Source organism: Stegodyphus dumicola, chromosome 9 (genome assembly GCF_044657685.1).
Source record: "Stegodyphus dumicola isolate Sdum_Otavi_A_Nest chromosome 9, ASM4465768v1".
NCBI lineage: Eukaryota > Metazoa > Arthropoda > Arachnida > Araneae > Eresidae > Stegodyphus > Stegodyphus dumicola.
In genome coordinates this window covers 27850484-27874630 of record NC_140776.1, presented here as the reverse complement: position 1 = coordinate 27874630, position 24147 = coordinate 27850484, and positions in this window count along the sequence as shown.

Sequence of the window (24147 nt, the reverse complement as noted above, 5' to 3'; positions counted from 1 at the left end):
CAGCTAATCGAGAGCGAGAACGAATACTTCAAAGGGAACGTTATGCTGTTCTTAAAAAGAACTCCCGACCGCGAAAGAAACATCTTCCTCCCAAGCAGTGGGAAAGCTATACAAATTTGCAGTATAAGGATATGTGGTCCGAAGAAGCCTATCAAAAATGTATTCGACAATGTAATAAAGAGCAATACAATTTCCTGATCTACGTTCTCGTCCGTTTGTACACCTATTACGCGTTACCTGAATCGAAACGTCCCCCTCCTCTGGATATTATTGTGAAAGGATCTGCCGGAACGGGTAAATCTTTCCTGATCCAAGCTTTATACCAAACTCTGATTCGAACGCCTCTTTTTAGCGAAGCGTGCTCGGTTCTCAAACTCGCAGTGCTCAAGGAGCGGTCTACATTACGGGAGATACTTTGCATCATGCCCTGCGTCTTTAAATGAACGGGACTTTTGTTCGACCTCTGACCCAAGAGACTTTAGACTATTACAGACCCCTGTATGCTCCTTTACGGATGGTGATTCTGAATGACGTTTCCACGATCGGATCCAATTTATTTTCGCGCCTCGACCAGCAACTTCGACAATTGTGTCATGTGACGGATAAGCCGTTTGGGAATGTGCATATGATTAAATTCGGAGATTTGCAGCAGCTCCAACCGATTCGCGACACGCCCATTTTTTATTCTGAAGGGTGGTGGACGCCTCAATCCACGCTCTACTATGAACTAGTCGAATGTATGCGATTCTCTCTGGATTACGAGGAGAGACTCGATCGTTTAACGAGAAATCACTTTTTAGAACCGGACGATGTGGCATTTTTCCAGTCCCGCGTTCGCAGTTTCGACGAAATTCCTCGCGAAGCTATTATTCTCTGTTTTTCGAGCAAGGATGCAGAGAAATATAATATGAAACGTCTCCAATCCCGAGGGACGTACTGTTCGTGTCTGGCTCGAGACGTGATTTATTCCGAGAGCGAAAAATTGCGGAAGAGGATGATGAAACGGAGTCGACATTTACATCGATCTCAGATGGCGAATCTCGAATCCGTCCTCCATTTACAAAGAGGAGCGCGATATCAATTGACTAAAACGCTCGACAGATCCAAAGGATGGATGAATGGAGCGATTGGAACACTACACCAAATAGACCAGGACGAAGACGGAGTTGTGACGCGTGTCTGGCTGCAATTTTCGAATAGTCTAGCTCCTGTCGATCGCGTCTCCATTCGTATTGACACCTGTTCGACGAAAAAACTCGCATTTTATCGCGAACAGTTTCCTTTGATGTTAGCCGAAGCGATCACGGCTCATAATGCCCAAGGAGCCACCTTTCCGTCGATCGCAATTTACATGCACGGACCTTTTAATCGATTTCAGCAATATGTCGCTTTTTCTCGAGTGACTCAACCCCAGGGATTGTATATTCTGGACCAGTTTCGTCCCCGCATGAAATTGGCGAGCAAGCAAAAATACGAGGAGGAACTGGAGCGATTGCAAAACATGTCCCGGATTCCGTATGATATATCGGCTCGAAAAGAGAACCAAGATCCGTACGAGTTTCTCATGAATCTTCTTCAATGTGGGAATCGTCTTTCCTTCCATCTTTCCAATAGAAACATCTCCCAAGAAAAAGAAATCGTCAAACTAGAAGAAAAACCTTCTTTCCATGTAAAACCTGTTATAAAATGTCAATCTTAAATCTATTTTTAAAAATTCAATAAAAAGAAATATTCTCCATCAAAACCCCTCCATTCTTTCAAAGCTTCACAAAACGCTCAACAATGTCCACACAATGGGAAAAGAAAAATCTATCTCAACGGTCCACACAACATGTTGACTCTTCAAAATATGTCTCTCCCAAGTGACAGGATGCTTCTTCTTCAACGGCTGACACTCATCTAAAGCCAAACTGGGAATGCTTAAATAGATAAGCGAGAGTTTATTCTTAAAAAAAATGGCGCTGTCTTGTCAATGGAGAATCGAGTCGGCTGGGAAAAAAATTTTGAGAGCCGGGAAAAAAAATTCTCTAACTCAAAAAAAAAAAAAAAAAAAAAACTTTTGGTTAATTTTTATCATGTCTTCTAGACATGATAAAAATTAACTCTACCCTCCTTTTGTCTGGGAATGTTGTCTCTCCGTTTCTAAAAATAGACCAGAACCCATTCTTGGAATTTTATTCTTTTTAGAAAGGATGAGTGATGGTCTATTTTTAGAAACGGTGAGACAACATTCCCAGACAAAAGGGGAAGGTAGTTAATTTTTATCATGTCTAAAGACATGATAAAAATTAACAAAAAGTTTTTTTTTTTTTTAAGTTAGAAAATTTTTTTTCCTGGCTCTCAAAATATTTTCACAGCCGACTCGATTCTCGAATTGACGACACAGCGCCATTTTTTTAAGAATGGACTCTCGTTTATCTATTTAAGCATTTCGAGTGTCACTTCAGATGAATGTCAGCCGTTGAGGAAGAAAAACGCAGATTCCCATTTTCTCATTTCCTTCAGAGAGAGAGAGACCTAGATTTTCGAGACTCGATGACTTTTCAAGCACTTTTTGTTTAAGCTATTCGACTTCATATTTGTCTGACGTTCAAGAGTATGATCTCTCGTGGATGGATCTCTTCCACCTCATTCTCTTTCCAGTCGATTTAGAAGGGGAAGGGGAGATTTTTTTTTCCCTCATGGAGGATGTCTCCTGAATACCGTTCAAAGAGTCTATGGAGAAATTATATGGTCAGAGTCACGGATTTCCAGGGCAATCTGCTTCTCAGCTAAAAAAAAGGATCTCTCTTTCCCAGTCTGTCTTCGATTGCCTCGTTAACTGTGAAACCCATCGCTTTTCCGATTTTATGGTGCTCCCAGTATAATCAGACAGTCGGTCACAAAAGTATTCGAACACCGGTACCCTATCAGAAAATGACAAGATGGCGTTTTTTTTCCCTCTTTCTCTCTGTGTGTCGTGTTATTCCATCCTAGGTTTTCTTCTCCCCCCATCTTGGAAAAAACTGGAAAAAATTGGTCACGATCTCTTTTTGAATGGAGAGATGCCATTTTGAGAAAAAGCTGACGACCCTATCTTGGAGAATGAACATGACCGCTCTACACACCTTTTCACTCTCTCTCTCTCTCTGAATTGGGAAGCCATTTTGGGAAAAAGCAGACGACCCTATCTTGGAGAATGGAAATTAACGCCTCTCCCTCTCTCTTTGAAATGGAAAGCCATTTTGGGACCCTATATTCTTGGGGAGGGAGAAAACTGAAGTCTGCACTTCGCTGTCTCTGAATGCCGAAAGCCATTTTGGGAAAAGCGGACCCTCTTCTTCTGATCTTGGAGAACTGGAAATGAACGCTCTACACGATCTCTCTTTGAATTCAGAAGGTATTTTGGAACCTTCTAATGTTGGAAAACTGAAATGGACGCTCTACGCATTTTCTCTCTCTCTTTGAGATGAGTAGCCATTTTGGAGGATTCTCCACCACCATCCTAACCTTGGAAAACTGAAATGAACGCTCTACACATTCTCTCTCTCTCTCTCTCTCTCTCTTTCTCTGAAATGGGTAGTCATTTGAAAACTCCCTAACTTTGGAAAAAATCAGAAATGAACGCTCTACACCATCTCTCTTTGAAAATGGGGGGTGTCATTTTGAGACCTCCCTCCCCTAAACTTGGAAAAAAACTGAAATGAACGCTCTACACTTTCTCTCTTTGGACATGGGTAGCCCTTTGGGGACCCTCTCCTCTTGGTAGAAAAAAAAGAACTGAAGTGAAGATTCATATTTCGGGAAACGTGGATCACCTCATGCTGGAAAACTGAAGTGAACCACCAAGATTGGACTCTATATAATATTTTTTTTAATTGACATCATGACCCTTCTCCAATTTGTTATTAAAAAAGTTTTTTTTTGTTTTGGTTTTTATCCCATTTCCGATGTGATTTCAGAAATGCAATTCCATAACAGTTCAATTTCATTCGAGGTTAAATGATCTAAACAGTCTTTGACCCACCCATCCGTATAATTATTTTCTTCTCCTTCCTGTTGCACCAAATTTTGTAAGTCCATATAATCATTCCATACGGGAAGGGCTGGATCCTCACAAGGCTGTCTTGAAACACTTGGAGTCTCTTTGGGATGAGTGGAGGGATCTAGGATGTCTGGACCCGGCTGCGATTCTACCTCCATGATTTCTGGACCCGTTGGAACTTGTTTACCCGGCTGAAATTCTACCTCTACGATTTCTGGACCCGTTGGAACTTGTGAACCCGGCTGTGATTCTGCCTCCATGATTTCTGGACCCGTTGGAACTTGTGGACCCGGCTGACATTCTACCTCTACGATGTCGGGACTTTTTGAAGCTTGTGGACCCGTCTGACATTCTACCTCTACGATGTCGGGACAGGTTAGAGAAGAAGAAGAAGAAGAAGAGGATACTGGAAGAGGTTCTGTCTGTGAGGAGTCCAAAAGAGGTTGCCTGTTTGAACAAGTCGGGGAAGAAGAAGAAGAAGCTTCTGGATTCTGAAGCGGATCTTGCACGCCAGGTAGGTTCCGGTAAGTCGACCGTTTTTTAAGACGTAATTTTTTTTCTTCCTCCTCATCTTCAATTGTGATGACTTCAATTTCATTCCGTTGCCGGGTCGATTTTGTTTCGGGCCATGACGGTTTGGTCCAGCTCCTCTTATCATCTAAGGAAGGGATGGGTAAAGGTGGCGGAGGGTTCTCCTCTTCTTTTTCTTGAAACATCATCGGCGATTGGAAAGAAATCTCCTCTTTCAATTGTTTCCAAAGCGAGTACGAGCACCGATCGACGAGAAAGAGACTCTTCTGGGTTGTGACGATGAGATATTGCGTTTTCGGGGGAACGACATAGTTTAGAAAAGGTCTTAGAATATATTTCTTACATTTCATCCTGTCGCTGACTTTAAAACTTCTTTCCTTCAGATTGGGGGACGATGATTCGTAATAGGCGAGAGGAGCGGCTGTGGTTTGAACAATATGAACTTCGTCCTCAGCCGTCGTTCTCAATCCAAACGTAAAATATCGTTTCGTGAGAAAAATATTCTTCCACCGAAAACTCGTGCGCGGATCCGTATATCGCCGGTCTGTTTGAATGGGCCGTCTCAAAGCTCGATCCATCCGATTCCAAGAGAAGAGAGATTCCTCTTTCGTTTGTTGCGATTCGAATAAATTTCTGTATATATTCTGAACGAGCAGGTTGGAGGATTCGACATCTTGGTTGAAAGAAACGATCTCTTGATGAGGTGTAAATGCGGAATAAATGTCGCACAATGACACGCCAAAAAAATTTTCAAGTTGGAGATTTGCTTTAGCGTCTTCAAATCCTCCCCGTTCGAAATCCGTTGAGTTGGAAAAACGTCTAATAGCGACATGGCTCCCAATGGAAAAGAAATGATCTCGCCCAGTACTCTCGCCTTTTTGTATATATATAGACACACACAGACACACATAAAGGCTCTATGACGTCCGTTTTATTTGTTTTTTTTTTGTTTCTCTCTCTCTTCTTTCCAAGAAATCTTATCTCCATGACCTCTTTTTCTTTTCTTAAAAAGATGAATGTGTGTGGGAATGAGGAAGTGAAAGTAATAATTTAATAAACAAAAAATTATCCAACCATGACCTTCTTTTTTTTTCAAAGTCACCCTTTCCAATCCAAGGACGTCCAGAGATAGAGGAAGCAGGGAGAGAGGAGGAGGAAAGGGAAGGTCACACTCTCTTTCTCTTTATAAATAAAAGGGGAGAGCCCCAAAGTCGTATTTTTGTCCAAGGGGATCATGAGGAGGCATCCCCAGCTCACTACGTGTATTCCTTTCAAATATAAATATGTTGATCTTTCCTTTTATATCATCCAAGGAGTCGTTTACTTGAAAGCCTCCGATTTTTCAAAATGTGCGGGTTATCATACCGTGGGGAGTTATCAAAAGATGCAGGACGAATTTTTGTCCGACGAAAACGTGTTGATGGCTCGTGACATTCCACCTTTGGATGCACAAATTTTGTTAATGAAACGAGCCAAATATTTTTACACGTCCCACTTTCTAACCGTCTCGCAAATGAATAGGATTATGGATCGTCTTGAGAAGACAAAAGGGATTCTCGTTCATTTTAGTGAATGGTTGCACAAATGTTTGCACGAACCTCTCTCGATCGAGAAGACTGGGAAGAATACCTATTATATTCTTCTCGAGGACTCTCCTCCTTCGTCTCATCTTAGAGAGGCCACGACTTTTGAAAAAATCCTCGAGCAAGAAAAAATAGAATGGTGGAACAACTACCCCATCCCTCTCCCCGAGCATCAAGAGAAGCCTGTTCAGAAGAAAAAGAAAAAACCTTTCCAAAAGCCTATCCTCATCCTCCTCGATAATGATGGGGATGAGGAGAAGCCTGTTCAGATTCCTCTCCGTTTATTAAAACCCGTTTAGGATGAAAAACCTCTCCCTTTTTCAAGACCCCTTGAGGAAGAGAGACCCCTTGAGAAGGAGAGATCTCTTCCATTGTCAAACCTCCTCGAAGATGAAAAACCTCTCCCTTTCTCAAGACCCCTCGAGAAGGAGGGACCTCTTCCTTTATCAAACCCCCTCGAAGATGAAAAACCTCTCCATTTATCAAGACCCCTCGAAAATGAGGGAACTCTCGATTTGTCAAAACCCCTCGAGGATAAGGGAACCAAAACTTCTCTCTCTTTCGAAGAGGAGGGACCTCTCAATTTGTCAAGACCCCTCGAGAATAAGGGAACCGAAAATCCTCTCCCTTTCTCAAGACTTCTCGAGGAGGAGGACGAGGAGAGACCGCTCCATGTCTCAAGACAGGACCCCCCTCTATCTCTTGAGGATCCGAGGGAAACGATTCCTATTGAAAAACCATCTATCGACGATCCCCAGAAAAGGTCTTCGGAGGAGATTAGACTTCCATGTAGAAAACGAATCTGCCACAATCATCATCATCATAATAATAATAATAATAATAATAATAATAATAATAATATACCCCCTTCTCAACAACAGAATCCTACAACATTTGCAGATAAATGCATTCAAACCAATCCCTTTATAGTAACCCTTTTGATTGGAGAACCCGTGCATTAGCCTCGAAAAAAAAATGAGATTCTAGACTGTTTCTATGACCAGAATGTTAAGCCAATAGATAGGTCTAGCTCAGAATTTTTCTTTTTAAAAGAAAATAAATAAATAATCCAAAGACTATTCGTAAATATAAATGGTAAAGTCTCGAGTCGGCTGGAAAAAAATTTTCAGAGTTGAAAAAAATTCTACAACTCAAAAAAAAAAAAAAAAAAAAAAAAAAAAAACATTTTGTTAATTTTTATCATGTCTTAGACATGATAAAAATTAACGACCCCCTTCCCCTTTTCGTCTGGGAATGTTGTCTCATTCTTTTGAAAAACAAATCGTGATTCATTCATGGAATGATTGCCATTAGAGAAAGGATGAGTCATGGTCTATTTTTAGAAAGGGTGAAACATCCTTCCCAGACAAAAAGGAAGGGTCATTAATTTTTATCATGTCTAAGACATGATAAAAATTAACCAAAAGTTGTGTTTTTTTTTTTTTTTCATTAGAGAATTTTATTTCAGCTCTGAGAAATTTTTTTTCTCCCAGCCGATTCGAGACTTTACCATTTGTTTTTAAGAATGATTTCTCCCTGATCTATTATTTCAAAATTCCAAGTTTCGCTTCAGAACCATCTGTGCTGTTGAAGAAGTAACGTGATATATGTATTTTTTTTTAATGAATTCTGTCAAGATTGAATTGTGCAGGATCGACCTTGCGAATTTCTTCTCTGTGTCTTTAAATAATAATGATACCGAACCGCTTTTTGTAGAGCGCAATGGAAAAAACCTTTTGTATGGTTAGGACAATTCATGTGTTCGATCCCATTGTATTTGAGAATCTCTTGCGTCGATCCCGAAATGCAATAAATGGATCTTTGCAACCATTTCTCTAAAAACCGCCGTTTCATTTCTCCTCGCACCCAAATCATGGAAAAGGGTTCCGTCAACATCGTTAACACCCATGGAAAATAACTGTACGGAATTTCTCCTTCGTACCACGACAAGCCGTGATAATAATCACTCGCCCACACAGCGGTTCGTTTTTCTTTCTCGGTGAGCATTTGCCATGGAAACGGGGGTTTAAAAACAAATACCCCTCGAGAAGTACCGTCCAATCTGACGTAAGCCAATTCTTTCACAATAAAGGCTCCTTGAGAATCGTAGAAACCTTCAAAGTCGAGCACGAGTTCCATGTTTTTTATTTCTTTTTCTTTCCAAGGTGACCTTTATTATTATTATTATTATTATTATGGATGTGTATTGAGATACGCACGATATTATTCAAAAAACAAATATATATACGAATGTGACCTTTCCCAGAATTCATACGACCTGTCACGTGCAACCTTCTCTCTCTCTCTCTCTCTCTCTCTATAAAAGAGGAGACGGCGAGAGAACGCTATCCATTTTTTCCTTCAGGACACACAGCGAGAGAGAGAGAATTTTGTTTTCTTTTTTTCCTGAATTGAAGAAGATGGACATTTTGAGTACCAAACCTCTCAAAGATTCCTACATTGTTCTGGACATGGAATACTTTCACTGTTATGATCCAAAGACGGGAGATATATGTTTCATCTTGAAAGAACTGGGCTACATCACTTGCGATTTAACCTTATGCGGATCCATGATTTTTCTCCCTCCTGTCCATTACGATGACTTATCGTCCCGCAATCAAGCTGTGGTCAACCAGACTACAAATAACCGACACGGCCTGCAATGGACCGAGGGTCGTCTTTCCTACGAGCATCTTCCTACGATCCTGAAAATACTGACCGAAAATGTGGAGACGATCTACGTCAATGGATACGATAAAGCCGAATTTTTCAGCAAGCTCTGCCAGCGATCTGTTTACGAGTTTTATATCCCAGGGAAAACCGAGTGGCGGAACAAGTCGAAATGCACGCGACACCAATATTTCCAAAAGATGATTCATTGTGCCGAGAACAAGGTGAGAAATTTTCGATACCATTTGATGGAGGGTAGTTACGTTTTCCGGAAATTACATTGTTACCCCTCCGAGAGCAAAGCTGTCGAAGACGAAGAGGAGACGGAAGAATCTCCCCAGGAGAACTCGTGCGACGATGAGGAGGAGGAGGAGGATGAACTTTCTAATAATAATAATAAATGTCTAAGTTGGGATGCTTTAGAGACCCAAGAATATTGGTCTCAACCCTTATCTCACCTAGACCTGAAAGAGGATCCTCAAGTGTACTCTTTGTGGTCTTCTTCTAAAATTTGGTCTTGGAGAGAACCCTTGAATGTTCATGAATGAAATGGTATGTAAATCTCTAGAGAAAAAAATAAAAAAAAAGTTTTTTTTTTGTAATATGTTGATTTCTTTCCAATCCCATTTCTTTTCCATAACTCCACCCCAATCGACGAGAAGAAGACGAATTTTCCAAGTTACACAAGACGAATCTTCCAAGTTACACAAGACGTAGAAAGATTTCACAAGGATTTATAAATCACACGCTCCCACATGATATATGTATAGAGAGAAAAAGACCCTCTGTTCTCTAGCCAATACGTCAAGACTTCCCTAAACTAAGAGAGATCATGAGTACCGAGGAAACCTTAGCAGAGCAAGTGGAAAGACTTTCAAAGAGATTAGAAGAGTTAAGACGGGATAGATTTACAGTTCCGCCGACTAAAGAGGAAACTATCATCGATTTCAACAAACCGCTGTACTTTCATCCCCTACCCCAAAGAATGAGACGAGTGGACTCGCCGTTGAACAGTTCCAATGAGAAACAAAATGTCACTTATTTGAATAGCCAATTTCAACACATGAATATTTCATAAGTATTTTTTTTGTTTTTTTCCCTAAAGCGTAGGGAGATCGGATCAGTAGTTTTTCCCTTTTCATCGTCGAAAAAGATTGGGAGGAAAAATCTTTCTCAGCTCTCTCAGAAAAATTTTCAGCCTTTAAAAAAAAAAAAAAAAAAAAAAAACTTTTTGTTAATTTTTATCATGTCTTAGACATGATAAAAATTAACTCTACCCCCCTTTTGTCTGGGAATGTTGTCTCACACTTTCTAAAAATAGACCATCACTCCTCCTTTCCTAAAGAATAGAATTCCAAGAAAGGGATCTGGTCTATTTTTAGAAACGGTGAGACCCTATTCACAGACAAAAGGCGGGTAGAATTAATTTTTATCATGTCTAAAGTTCAGGGTCCATCCATCTTCTTATGTGAAACGGTGACCCTGACAAGATCGAGATAAACATGTCCTGTGAGTTGTTTTGTAATCTTGACGCGATCCAAGAAAGACTTTTTTTATTTTTTTTTTTTGAAATAGGCGGGGGGTGGGAGAGAAAATGTTCTCACGACCCTCAGATATCTTTTCATAAATATATTTTTTATCAAAGTGTTTCTTTCATTCCGATCCTTTTAAGAGGTTGGAATGACCCTGACATTTAGATGGGGTCGCGATCCCGACAGATGTCGCGCGAGTATAAAAGTGTGTATCCTCCGCGAGATTTCTTCAGAGAACAGAAGAAGACGTGAACTGAGCTGGTAAGTCCCTTTGGTCCTATGAACATGGTTTAATCATAACTTCATTTAAAAAGACCTTTGAAACTTTGAAACTTCTTAACCCTTTGAAAAGAAAAATGTCTCTTTCAAGACGACGACTCTAAAACGTTTTATTGTTTTTTTTTTTCCTTTCTAGATCTTCCCTGTTATACATATATACCTTTTCGATTCTTTTTTTGCTCCTGTTTGTGGAAGACATCACCGTATTCATCGCCATGGCGTGTTCAGAAAACTTTATCGTGCTCGATCTAGAGGGTTTCCAGTCCTACAACCACAAGAAGGGTGAATTTACCTACGTTTTAAAAGAATTGGGCTATGCGACAAAAGATTTTTTGACCGTGGGATCGTTGACGTTTGCTCCTCCTCACCCCTTCCACCAACTGAGTGAAAAAAACCAAAAGACGAATGCCTGGCTGACAAGAAACCGGCACGGACTTCGTTGGAACGAGGGTCATATTCCCTACAACCATTTAGGACGCATTCTCCAATCGCTCACTCACAGCTTCTCCACGATTTATGTGGTGGGATGCCAGAAAGCTAAATTCTTTGCTAAAGCCTTGGATTATCAAAAACCCGTGACGGAAATTTATGTGCCAGATGGAATCATTTGGAAGTATCGGGAAAAATGTGCCCGACATCATCAAAGGAGGAAATATTTCCATTGTGCCGAAAACAAAGTGCGCAACTATCGATGGCATATTATGGAAGGAGATTTTCATATCAATCACGTCTATCCAGACGGAACGGAGAAAGAGGAGAGGATTCAGGAGGAAGCAGACAATCCTCTGCAAGCTTTTGATAAGGCCTACGATCAGTTAGAGAAGGATCCGTCCCCAAAAGCGTACGATAACCTCATCCAGAAATGGGATAATCTGTCCTGTTTCCAAGTGATGGAACATCCGGATGAGCATACGCCTTTCTACTTGATGGGCTCTTCTACTTCTTCTTTGTCGTCAACTTCCTCCAATAACTCGAGGAAGACGGAGGGTTGGGGAGACATACCTGAAAATATTCCCCATTACGATCCAGCAGCCTGTTGGGACGAACCTTCCAAAGAATCTCATGAGACCCCCAAAATATCTTCAGAGGATCCAAAGACAAAATCCACTGAGTATTGGGACAATGAACGGACGACCCATGCTCCAAAATCTACTGAGACTATGTCCACTGAGTGTTGGGACGATGAAACCGAAAAGACGACAGAGAATTGGGATGACCGTTCTCAAAAGTATTTGAATTGATATATACATAAACTCAGGAGGAAAAAAAAAAGAAAAGATTTTTAGAAATAAGTAGGGAAAGGTTCTCCGCTTTCCCTATATTTATGGAAATGGACTGAGAAGAGAGAGAGAGACGAATCAGGAGACCAAAAAAATGGGTCTTGGAAGGAATGAGTGCAAATGCATTCGATTCCTTCCGAGACCTATTTTTTTGGGTCCCTGTCTCATCCAATCTTGGAAAAGAACTTTGTCCTATTTTTCTAGGTCCATTCAAAAAGAAATGAATCTATCCATAAATTTTCTTAAAAAAAAACAAAAAGATCCTTTACCTCTTGACGGTCCAAAGTCGAGAATCTTGGAAAAAGTCATCCACTCTCCATCCACTCAAGCTTCTCTGTAGAAAATCTAGTAGGTGCATCTGCATTTTTGAACACCCGGCAGTTATTATTGGACGCGAAACGTCGAATGCTGAAATAGTTAACAGTGAGCACACTCTTAAAGAAACGGGGATGTTTTATTCATCCAGTTGAGTGCGGAAAAATTTCTGAGAGCCGGAGAAAAATTTTTCTGGCTGAAAAAAAAAAATATATATATATATATATATATACCCCCTTTTAGTCTGAAAATTGATGTCTTCAATTTTTCAAAAATTGAAGACATCAATTTTCAAATTTTCATACTAAAAAGGGGGGTAATTTATTTTTCAGAAACTTTTCCCAGCCGACTCGATGTGAATAAAACTTTACTGTTTGTTAAGAATGTTATTTAATGGATCGATTTCAACCTATCGAGTTTCGCTTGAGTTCCGGCCGTGCTCTGGGCCCACCTGGATACAAGTTTTCCCCTTTTGGAATAGAATAAAACTTTACTGTTTTTTAAGAATGTTATTTAATGGATCGATTTCAACCTATCGAGTTTCGCTTGAGTTCCGGCCGTGCTGTGGGCCCACCTGGATACAGGTTTTCCTCTTTTGGAATAGAATTTCCGTCAAGGTAGGCTACTTTTCCTCTTTTTGCATTTTTCATGTCATTTCATTTGTATTACAATATACTGAAAACGGGCGTTCGAACTGATTTCTAGGCTATTTCTATACAAATGGAGCTCGATCCAAGAAAGAAATGATGTCTTTTTTTTATTTTGTGGACTGCCAATTTGTATTGGCATATACTGAAAACGGGTGTTTGAGTCGGTTTTCAGTATATATCAATACAAATAGAGCTCGATCCAAGAAAGAAATGATGTCTTTTTTCTTATTTTGTGGACTGCCAATTTGTATTGGAATATACTGAAAACGGGTGTTTGAGTCGGTTTTCAGTATATTTCAATACAAATAGAGCTCGATCCAAGAAAGAAATGATGTCTTTTTTTTTATTTTGTGGACTGCCAATTTGTATTGGAATATACTGAAAACGGGTGTTTGAGTCGGTTTTCAGTATATTTCAATTCAAATACAGCTCGATCCAAGAAAGAAATGATGTCTTTTTTTTTATTTTGTGGACTGCCAATTTGTATTGGAATATACTGAAAACGGGCGTTCACGTCGGTTTTCAGTATATTTCATTACAAATGGAGCTCGATCCAAGAAAGAAATGATGTCTTTTTTTTATTTTATGGACTGCCAATTTGTATTGGAATATACTGAAAACGGGCGTTCACGTCGGTTTTCAGTATATTTCACTACAAATGGAGCTCGATCCAAGAAAAAAAATGATGTCTTTTTTTTATTTTGTGGACTGCCAATTTTGTATTGGAATATACTGAAAACGGGCGTTCACGTTGGTTTTCAGTATATTTCAATTCAAGTAGAGCTCCATCCAAGAAAAAAATGATGTCTTTTTTTTATTTTGTGGACTGCCAATTTTGTATTGGAATATACTGAAAACGGGCGTTCACATCGGTTTTCAGTATATTACAATACAAATGGAGCTCGATCCAAGAAAAAAATGATGTCTTTTTTTTATGTTATGGACAGCCAATTTTGTATTGGAGTATACTGAAAACGGGCGTTCACGTTGGTTTTCAGTATATTTCAATACAAATGGAGCTCCATCCAAGAAAAAAATTATGTCTTTTTTTTATGTTGTGGACAGCCAATTTTGTATTGGAGTATACTGAAAACGGGCGTTCGAGTCGGTTTTCAGTATATTCTAATACAAATGGAGCTCCATCCAAGAAAAAAATGATGTCTTTTTTTTATGTTGTGGACTGCCCTATTTTGTATTGGAATATACTGAAAACGGGCGTTCGAGTCGGTTTTCAGTATATTCCAATACAAATGGAGCTCTATCCAAGAAAAAAATGATGTCTTTTTTTATGTTGTGGACAATCAATTTTGTATAGTAATATACTGAAAACGGGCGTTCGAGTCCTTTTTCCGACTATTTCTACACACATTCCACTATATTAAAATGACGTTATGGTTGAGTCCAAACAGAGTCGTCTCCGGACAAAGTCGTCCCCTCTTTTCTTTGAATTCTATTCTTTAAAAGGATGAGTCATGGTCTATTTTTAGAAAGTGGGAGACAACATTCCCAGACAAAAGGGGGGTGAGTTAATTTTTATCATGTCTAGAAGACATGATAAAAATTAACAAAAAGTTTTTTTTTTTTTTTTTTTTTTTTTTTTTTTTTTTTTTTTTACATCTTAGAATTTTTTTCTGAGCTCTGAGAAATTTTTCCTAGCCGATCCCATTTCGTTTTTCGACTTTCACTTTCAACTCTTCACTTTTCCTATCCACTGCCGTTGGAATTGTGTTCACTGGAGGCTATTTCTTTTTTTGCAATCTCGCTTTTAGTTTTCTCTGAGATTCTTTAGAAATGGCTATACAAATTTCACCATCTATATAGAGATGATGTCCAAACAAAGTCGTCCCCGGACCATCTTGATGACCGAATATGTATAGAAATAGTCTGAAAATGGGATTGAGGGCCGGTTTCTGGACGATTCCTCTACAAATTCGGCCGCATCCAGAAAAACAAAAATACATAATTTCTTTTTGGGTGGACAGGAGATGATAAATTTCTTTTCTCTCTCTCTCTCTCCCAATATTGGAGGAGAGAGTGGCCCAAAAAAATGGGTCTCGGAAGGAATCGAATGCATTTTGAAATGCACTCATTCCTTCCAAAACCCATTTTTTTCGTCTCCTGATTCAACTCTCCAGTCTATGGAATAGGGAAAGCGGAGAACGTTTCCCCTTCCTTAAGCAACTGGAGACCATATCGCATCATCATCATCATCACCATCATCCTCTTTCTGATACTTTTCAACGAAGGCTTGATGTCTCTGGATGATTTTGGGGAGATGATGGATCCCGAATTGAGTGATGAGAAAGAGAGGACTCTTTTTCTTTTCTTGTTCGTCTTGCACAGTCTCTCGGAGGGTGATATACGTTTCACCGTCCTCCTCAATTTTTGTCAGAGGTCTCATGAATATTTTACACATCCAAGGGAAGAGCGACTTGTTATGCAGGGATTTCGAAGCGACGAAGGCCGCTTCATTCGAAGTGAGGACAATCTGGTTCGGTTGACCCCATTCTTTGGAGTAGTTGTCCAAATCGCCTAGTCGAAGAAAATGGTGTCGATTAGGAAAAAAGACTTGGAGAACACTCGTCGTATGCGAGACGTTCGTAGGCAAGAGAGTCAAGATATCTTTGGCATTCCAGTACAGGAATCCTAGATCCACATACGCGTGCACGTAATAGTCATCGTTATATTCCAGTTTGAGCAGCATGGCTTTTGTATTTTTTTTTCCGTTCTCAAGGCGAAACACTCGTCTGATATGAACAAGAGCTCGCTGGCGATCCGTTTATATAGACTCCTCAGAGAGAGAGAGGGGAGGAGGAACAAGGTTGATGAATTCTAAACTAAAAAAAATGATAAAACATGAGTGTTTGTGAAGGTCATAGAGAGATGATTATAAAGTTGTTTTATTTTTTATTTTTCAAAAGAAAAAACCAAAAGGGTCCCATTCCATACGACATGGCCTTTGAGAAGGTGACGGGGTCTTGTGTCTACAAAGTTGATAAACTCTAAAATAAAAAAAAGCTTTCATCACGTAGCTCTCGAGAAGAAAATGACAGGGGTCTCTAGGAGAAGGTCATAGGTAGTATACAAAGGATGGTTGTTTTTTTTTTCTTTCGTTCCTCTCAATCCCATGACCTTTGAAAAGGTGACGGGGTGTCCTTTAGGAAAAAAAATAGAAGGTCATAGAGAGAGATAGGTAGACAAAGTTGATTTTTTTTTCTAGAAGTCAACCGTCACGTCACCCATCACGTGGTCTTCTCGTATATATAGAGAGGCGAGTGGAAGACAGACTCTATTTCCCAGAGAGAGAGACTGCTGTGCGTATCCATATTTCTACTCAAGATGATGATCCGCGTCTTATATGAGTTTGTGAGCATTCGCTGTTATGTGGATGACGGAAGATTGTTTTGGAACGCTATGGACATTTTGCCTCTGATTCATACTTCCAGTAAAAGAACCTGGGACATTCTCTCCGTGTTTTTCGACGAACACTACGTCTTCAGGAAAATAAAAGATCTTGAGAGTCTCGGCAGTTCTCAAGAGGGATATGTCCTCTCCAGCGAAGAAATGTTACATCTGGCCGAAAATAATCCGAAAAATAATCAGCTTCTGGCCTGGGTGTATAGCATTTTAACTCAGCCGCTGGTTCGAGTTGTACCCAATCAACCCGTTTACCGACTGCTCTATCCGGGGGAGAAATTTCCCTTCATCACCCTCTTTAATCTGGGAGTGCGCTACATACCGAATCATCCAGGCATGACGGACTCTTCTACTTACCCTAAACAATATGCCAGCGCTTATTGCCAGACAGACCCCCGTCAAGAAAAGGTCGTCGAGACTCAAACGGATCCTCTGGTGGTCTCTTTAAATGTCACTAAAGTTATCATCTTCTAAAAAAAACCACCACCACCACCCAAAAAAAATTTGCTCCTCCTCCAAATTTTTTTTATCTTCTCGAAAGAAAAAAAAAAAGAAACTTTTCCATCTAGCCTCTTTCTTTCTATCCCTCTTAAGAGAGAGGGAGGAGAAAAGAAAGAGAGTTCTGAGGAGGCAAAAGAAATGGGTCTGGAAGGAAACGGGTGCATTGCGAGAAAAAGAGGGTCCTCTTTTTTTTGTCGAAATGCACCCGTTTCCTTCCAGACCCATTTTTTTTGATCACTTCTTCAAACCAATCTTGGAAAGGGGGGACACAAATTGTACGTAAAGTCCATTTCGATCAAGACTGGATTTTTTTTGAAAAGAAAACATAATGTTATATATAGATAGCTAAATCTTTATCATGATATTCTTTAAGAATTTCTTAGCCATTTGTCAAAGAAGGGGACTATAATTGAAAAATTTATGAATTTGGGAACATGTCACCCATGGCAAATCTAAAATCTTGGAAGTGGATACTGGAAAGCCCCGCTCTGATTATAATTCTGAGTTCTAGCATGGGACATTTTTTAGATCAATAAGCTAAACTATTTTTCTAGTCTCATATTCTCTCGTGACTAGGGTTTCAGATTTGGGTAGAGAGAGACACTGTTCTGAACAGAAACGTGGAATGCTTTTATAGAAAAGTGAAGAGTTGAAAGTGAAAGTCGAAAAACGAAATGGGATCGGCTAGGAAAAATTTCTCAGAGCTCAGAAAAAAATTCTGAGATGTAAAAAAAAAAAAAAAAAAAAAAACTTTTTGTTAATTTTTATCATGTCTTCTAGACATGATAAAAATTAACTCACCCCCCCTTTTGTCTGGGAATGTTGTCTCCCACTTTCTAAAAATAGACCATGACTCATCCTTTTAAAGAATAGAATTCCAAGAAAAGACTGGGTTCTGGTCTATTTTTAGAAACGGTGAGACAACATACCCAGACAAAAGGGGGGTGAGTTAATTTTTATCATGTCTAGAAGACATGATAAAAATTAACAAAAAGTTTTTTTTTTTTTTTTTTTTTTTTTTTTTTTTTTTACATCTCAGAATTTTTTTCTGAGCTCTGAAAATATTTTGCCAGCCGATCTCATTTCGTTATCATTTTTTTTTATTTTAGAATTCATCAACCTTGTTCCTCCTCCCCTCTCCCTCTCTCTCTCTGAGGAGTCTATATAAACGGATCGCCAGCGAGCTCTTGTTCATATCAGACGAGTGTTTCGCCTTGAGAACGGAAAAAAAATACAAAAGCCATGCTGCTCAAACTGCAATATAACGATGACTATTACGTGCACGCGTATGTGGATCTAGGATTCCTGTACTGGAATGCCAAAGATATCTTGACTCTCTTGCCTACGAACGTCTCGCATACGACGAGTGTTCTCCAAGTCTTTTTTCCTAATCGACACCATTTTCTTCGACTAGGCGATTTGGACAACTACTCCAAAGAATGGGGTCAACCGAACCAGATTGTCCTCACTTCGAATGAAGCGGCCTTCGTCGCTTCGAAATCCCTGCATAACAAGTCGCTCTTCCCTTGGATGTGTAAAATATTCATGAGACCTCTGACAAAAATTGAGGAGGACGGTGAAACGTATATCACCCTCCGAGAGACTGTGCAAGACGAACAAGAAAAGAAAAAGAGTCCTCTCTTTCTCATCACTCAATTCGGGATCCATCATCTCCCCAAAATCATCCAGAGACATCAAGCCTTCGTTGAAAACTTTCAGAAAGAGGATCATGGTGATGATGATGATGATGCGATATGGTCTCCAGTTGCTTAAGGAAGGGGAAACGTTCTCCGCTTTCCCTATTCCATAGACTGGAGAGTTGAATCAGGAGACCAAAAAAATGGGTTTTGGAAGGAATGAGTGCATTTCAAAATGCATTCGATTCCTTCCGAGACCCATTTTTTTGGGCCACTCTCTCCTCCAATATTGGGAGAGAGAGAGAGAAAAGAAATTTATCATCTCCTGTCCACCCAAAAAGAAATTATGTATTTTTGTTTTTCTGGATGCGGCCGAATTTGTAGAGGAATCGTCCAGAAACCGGCCCTCAAGCCCATTTTCAGACTATTTCTATACATATTCGGTCATCAAGATGGTCCGGGGACGACTTTGTTTGGACATCATCTCTATATAGATGGTGAAATTTGTATAGCCATTTCTAAAGAATCTCAGAGAAAACTAAAAGCGAGATTGCAAAAAAAGAAATAGCCTCCAGTGAACACAATTCCAACGACAGTGGATAGGAAAAGTGAAGAGTGAAAGTGAAAGTCGAAAAACGAAATGGGATCGGCTAGGAAAAATTTCTCAGAGCTCAGAAAAAAATTCTAAGATGTAAAAAAAAAAAAAAAAAAAAAAAAAAAAAAAAAAAAAACTTTTTTTTAATTTTTATCATGTCTTCTGGACATGATAAAAATTAACTCACCCCCTTTTGTCTGGGAATCTTGTCTCCCACTTTCTAAAAATAGACCATGACTCATCCTTTTAAAGAATAGAATTCAAAGAAAAAAGGGGACGACTTTGTCCGGAGACGACTCTGTCCGGGGACGACTCTGTTTGGACTCAACCATAACGTCATTTTAATATAGTGGAATGTGTGTAGAAATAGTCGGAAAAAGGACTCGAACGCCCGTTTTCAGTATATTACAATACAAAATTGATTGTCCACAACATAAAAAAAGACATCATTTTTTTCTTGGATGGAGCTCCATTTGTATTAGAATATACTGAAAACCAACGTGAACGCCCGTTTTCAGTATACTCCAATACAAAATTGGCTGTCCACAACATAAAGAAAAGACATCATTTTTTTCTTGGATCGAGCTCCATTTGTATTGTAATATACTGAAAACCGATGTGTACGCCCGTTTTCAGTATATTCCAATACAAAATTGGCAGTCCACAAAATAAAAAAAGACATCATTTTTTTCTTGGATGGAGCTCCACTTGTATTGAAATATACTGAAAACCAACGTGAACGCCCGTTTTCAGTATATTCCAATACAAAATTGGCAGTCCACAAAATAAAAAAAAGGCATCATTTTTTTCTTGGATGGAGCTCCACTTGTATTGAAATATACTGAAAACCAACGTGAACGCCCGTTTTCAGTATATTCCAATACAAAATTGGCAGTCCACAAAATAAAAAAAAGACATCATTTTTTTTTCTTGGATCGAGCTCCATTTGTATTGGAATATACTGAAAACCGACGTGAACGCCCGTTTTCAGTATATTCCAATACAAAATTGGCAGTCCACAAAATAAAAAAAAGGCATCATTTTTTTCTTGGATCGAGCTCCATTTGTAGTGAAATATACTGAAAACCGACGTGAACGCCCGTTTTCAGTATATTCCAATACAAATTGGCAGTCCATAAAATAAAAGAAAGACATCATTTCTTTCTTGGATCGAGCTCCATTTGTATTGAAATATACTGAAAACCGACGTGAACGCCCGTTTTCAGTATATTCCAATACAAATTGGCAGTCCACAAAATAAAAATAAAGACATCATTTCTTTCTTGGATCGAGCTCTATTTGAATTGAAATATACTGAAAACCGACTCAAACACCCGTTTTCAGTATATTCCAATACAAATTGGCAGTCCACAAAATAAAAAAAAGACATCATTTCTTTCTTGGATCGAGCTCTATTTGTATTGAAATATACTGAAAACCGACTCAAACACCCGTTTTCAGTATATTCCAATACAAATTGGCAGTCCACAAAATAAGAAAAAAGACATCATTTCTTTCTTGGATCGAGCTCTATTTGTATTGAAATATACTGAAAACCGACTCAAACACCCGTTTTCAGTATATGCCAATACAAATTGGCAGTCCACAAAATAAAAAAAAGACATCATTTCTTTCTTGGATCGAGCTCCATTTGTATAGAAATAGCCTAGAAATCAGTTCGAACGCCCGTTTTCAGTATATTGTAATACAAATGAAATGACATGAAAAATGCAAAAAGAGGAAAAGTAGCCTACCTTGACGGAAATTCTATTCCAAAAGAGGAAACCTTGTATCCAGGTTTGCCCACAGCACGGCCGGAACTCAAGCGAAACTCGATAGGTTGAAATCGATCCATTAAATAACATTCTTAAAAAACAGTAAAGTTTTATTCTATTCCAAAAGGGGAAAACTTGTATCCAGGTGGGCCCACAGCACGGCCGGAACTCAAGCGAAACTCGATAGGTTGAAATCGATCCATTAAATAACATTCTTAACAAACAGTAAAGTTTTATTCACATCGAGTCGGCTGGGAAAAGTTTCTGAAAAATAAAGTACCCCCCTTTTTAGTCTGAAAATTTGAAAATTGGTGTCTTCAATTTTTGAAAAATTGAAGACATCAATTTTCAGACTAAAAGGGGGGTATTTTTTTTTTTTTTTTTTTTTTTTTTCAGCCAGAAAAATTTTTCTCCGGCTCTCAGAAATTTTTCCGCACTCAACTGGATAAATAAAACATCCCCGTTTCTTTAAGAATGGGCTCACTGTTAACTATTTCAGCATTCGACGTTTCGCGTCCAATAATAACTGCCGGGTGTTCAAAAATGCAGATGCACCTACTAGATTTTCTACAGAGAAGCTTGACTGGATGGAGAGTGGATGACTTTTTCCAAGATTCTCGACTTTGGACCGTCAAGAGGTAAAGGATCTTTTTGTTTTTTTTTAAGAAAATTTATGGATAGATTCATTTCTTTTTGAATGGACCTAGAAAAATAGGACAAAGTTCTTTTCCAAGATTGGATGAGAGAGGGACCCAAAAAAAATAGGTCTCGGAAGGAATCGAATGCATTTGCACTCATTCCTTCCAAGACCCATTTTTTTGGTCTCCTGATTCGTCTCTCTCTCTCTTCTCAGTCCATTTCCATAAATATAGGGAAAGCGGAGAACCTTTCCCTACTTATTTCTAAAAATCTTTTCTTTTTTTTTTCCTCCTGAGTTTATGTATATATCAATTCAAATACTTTTGAGAACGGTCATCCCAATTCTCTGTCGTCTTTTCGGTTTCATCGTCCCAACACTCAGTGGACATAGTCTCAGTAGATTTTGGAGCATGGGTCGTCCGTTCATTGTCCCAACTCTCAGTGGACATAGTCTCAGTAGATTTTGGAGCATGAGTCGTCCGTTCATCGTCCCAACACTCAGTGGATTTTGTCTTTGGATCCTCTGAAGATATTTTGGGGGTCTCATGAGATTCTTTGGAAGGTTCGTCCCAACAGGCTGCTGGATCGTAATGGGGAATATTTTCAGGTATGTCTCCCCAACCCTCCGTCTTCCTCGAGTTATTGGAGGAAGTTGACGACAAAGAAGAAGTAGAAGAGCCCATCAAGTGGAAAGGCGTATGCTCATCCGGATGTTCCATCACTTGGAAACAGGACAGATTATCCCATTTCTGGATGAGGTTATCGTACGCTTTTGGGGACGGATCCTTCTCTAACTGATCGTAGGCCTTATCAAAAGCTTGCAGAGGATTGTCTGCTTCCTCCTGAATCCTCTCCTTTTTCTCCGTTCCGTCTGGATAGACGTGATTGATATGAAAATCTCCTTCCATAATATGCCATCGATAGTTGCGCACTTTGTTTTCGGCACAATGGAAATATTTCCTCCTTTGATGATGTCGGGCACATTTTTCCCGATACTTCCAAATGATTCCATCTGGCACATAAATTTCCGTCACGGGTTTTTGATAATCCAAGGCTTTAGCAAAGAATTTAGCTTTCTGGCATCCCACCACATAAATCGTGGAGAAGCTGTGAGTGAGCGATTGGAGAATGCGTCCTAAATGGTTGTAGGGAATATGACCCTCGTTCCAACGAAGTCCGTGCCGGTTTCTTGTCAGCCAGGCATTCGTCTTTTGGTTTTTTTCACTCAGTTGGTGGAAGGGGTGAGGAGGAGCAAACGTCAACGATCCCACGGTCAAAAAATCTTTTGTCGCATAGCCCAATTCTTTTAAAACGTAGGTAAATTCACCCTTCTTGTGGTTGTAGGACTGGAAAACCTCTAGATCGAGCACGATAAAGTTTTCTGAACACGCCATGGCGATGAATACGGTGATGTCTTCCACAAACAGGAGCAAAAAAAGAATCGAAAAGGTATATATGTATAACAGGGAAGATCTAGAAAGGAAAAAAAAAAAAAAAAAAACAATAAAACGTTTTAGAGTCGTCGTCTTGAAAGAGACATTTTTCTTTTCAAAGGGTTAAGAAGTTTCGAAGTTTCAAAGGTCTTTTTAAATGAAGTTATGATTAAACCATATTCATAGGACCAAAGGGACTTACCAGCTCAGTTCACGTCTTCTTCTGTTCTCTGAAGAAATCTCGCGGAGGATACACACTTTTATACTCGCGCGACATCTGTCGGGATCGCGACCCCATCTAAATGTCAGGGTCATTCCAACCTCTTAAAAGGATCGGAATGAAAGAAACACTTTGATAAAAAATATATTTATGAAAATATATCTGAGGGTCGTGAGAACATTTTCTCTCCCACCCCCCGCCTATTTCAAAAAAAAAAATAAAAAAAGTCTTTCTTGGATCGCGTCAAGATTACAAAACAACTCACAGGACTTGTTTATCTCGATCTTGTCAGGGTCACCGTTTCACATAAGAAGATGGATGGACCCTGAACTTTAGACATGATAAAAATTAATTCTACCCGCCTTTTGTCTGTGAATAGGGTCTCACCGTTTCTAAAAATAGACCAGATCCCTTTCTTGGAATTCTATTCTTTAGGAAAGGAGGAGTGATGGTCTATTTTTAGAAAGTGTGAGACAACATTCCCAGACAAAAGGGGGGTAGAGTTAATTTTTATCATGTCTAAAACATGATAAAAATTAACAAAAAGTTTTTTTTTTTTTTTTTTTTTTTTTTAAAGGCTGAAAATTTTTCTGAGAGAGCTGAGAAAGATTTTTCCTCCCAATCTTTTTCGACGATGAAAAGGGAAAAACTACTGATCCGATCTCCCTACGCTTTAGGGAAAAAAACAAAAAAAATACTTATGAAATATTCATGTGTTGAAATTGGCTATTCAAATAAGTGACATTTTGTTTCTCATTGGAACTGTTCAACGGCGAGTCCACTCGTCTCATTCTTTGGGGTAGGGGATGAAAGTACAGCGGTTTGTTGAAATCGATGATAGTTTCCTCTTTAGTCGGCGGAACTGTAAATCTATCCCGTCTTAACTCTTCTAATCTCTTTGAAAGTCTTTCCACTTGCTCTGCTAAGGTTTCCTCGGTACTCATGATCTCTCTTAGTTTAGGGAAGTCTTGACGTATTGGCTAGAGAACAGAGGGTCTTTTTCTCTCTATACATATATCATGTGGGAGCGTGTGATTTATAAATCCTTGTGAAATCTTTCTACGTC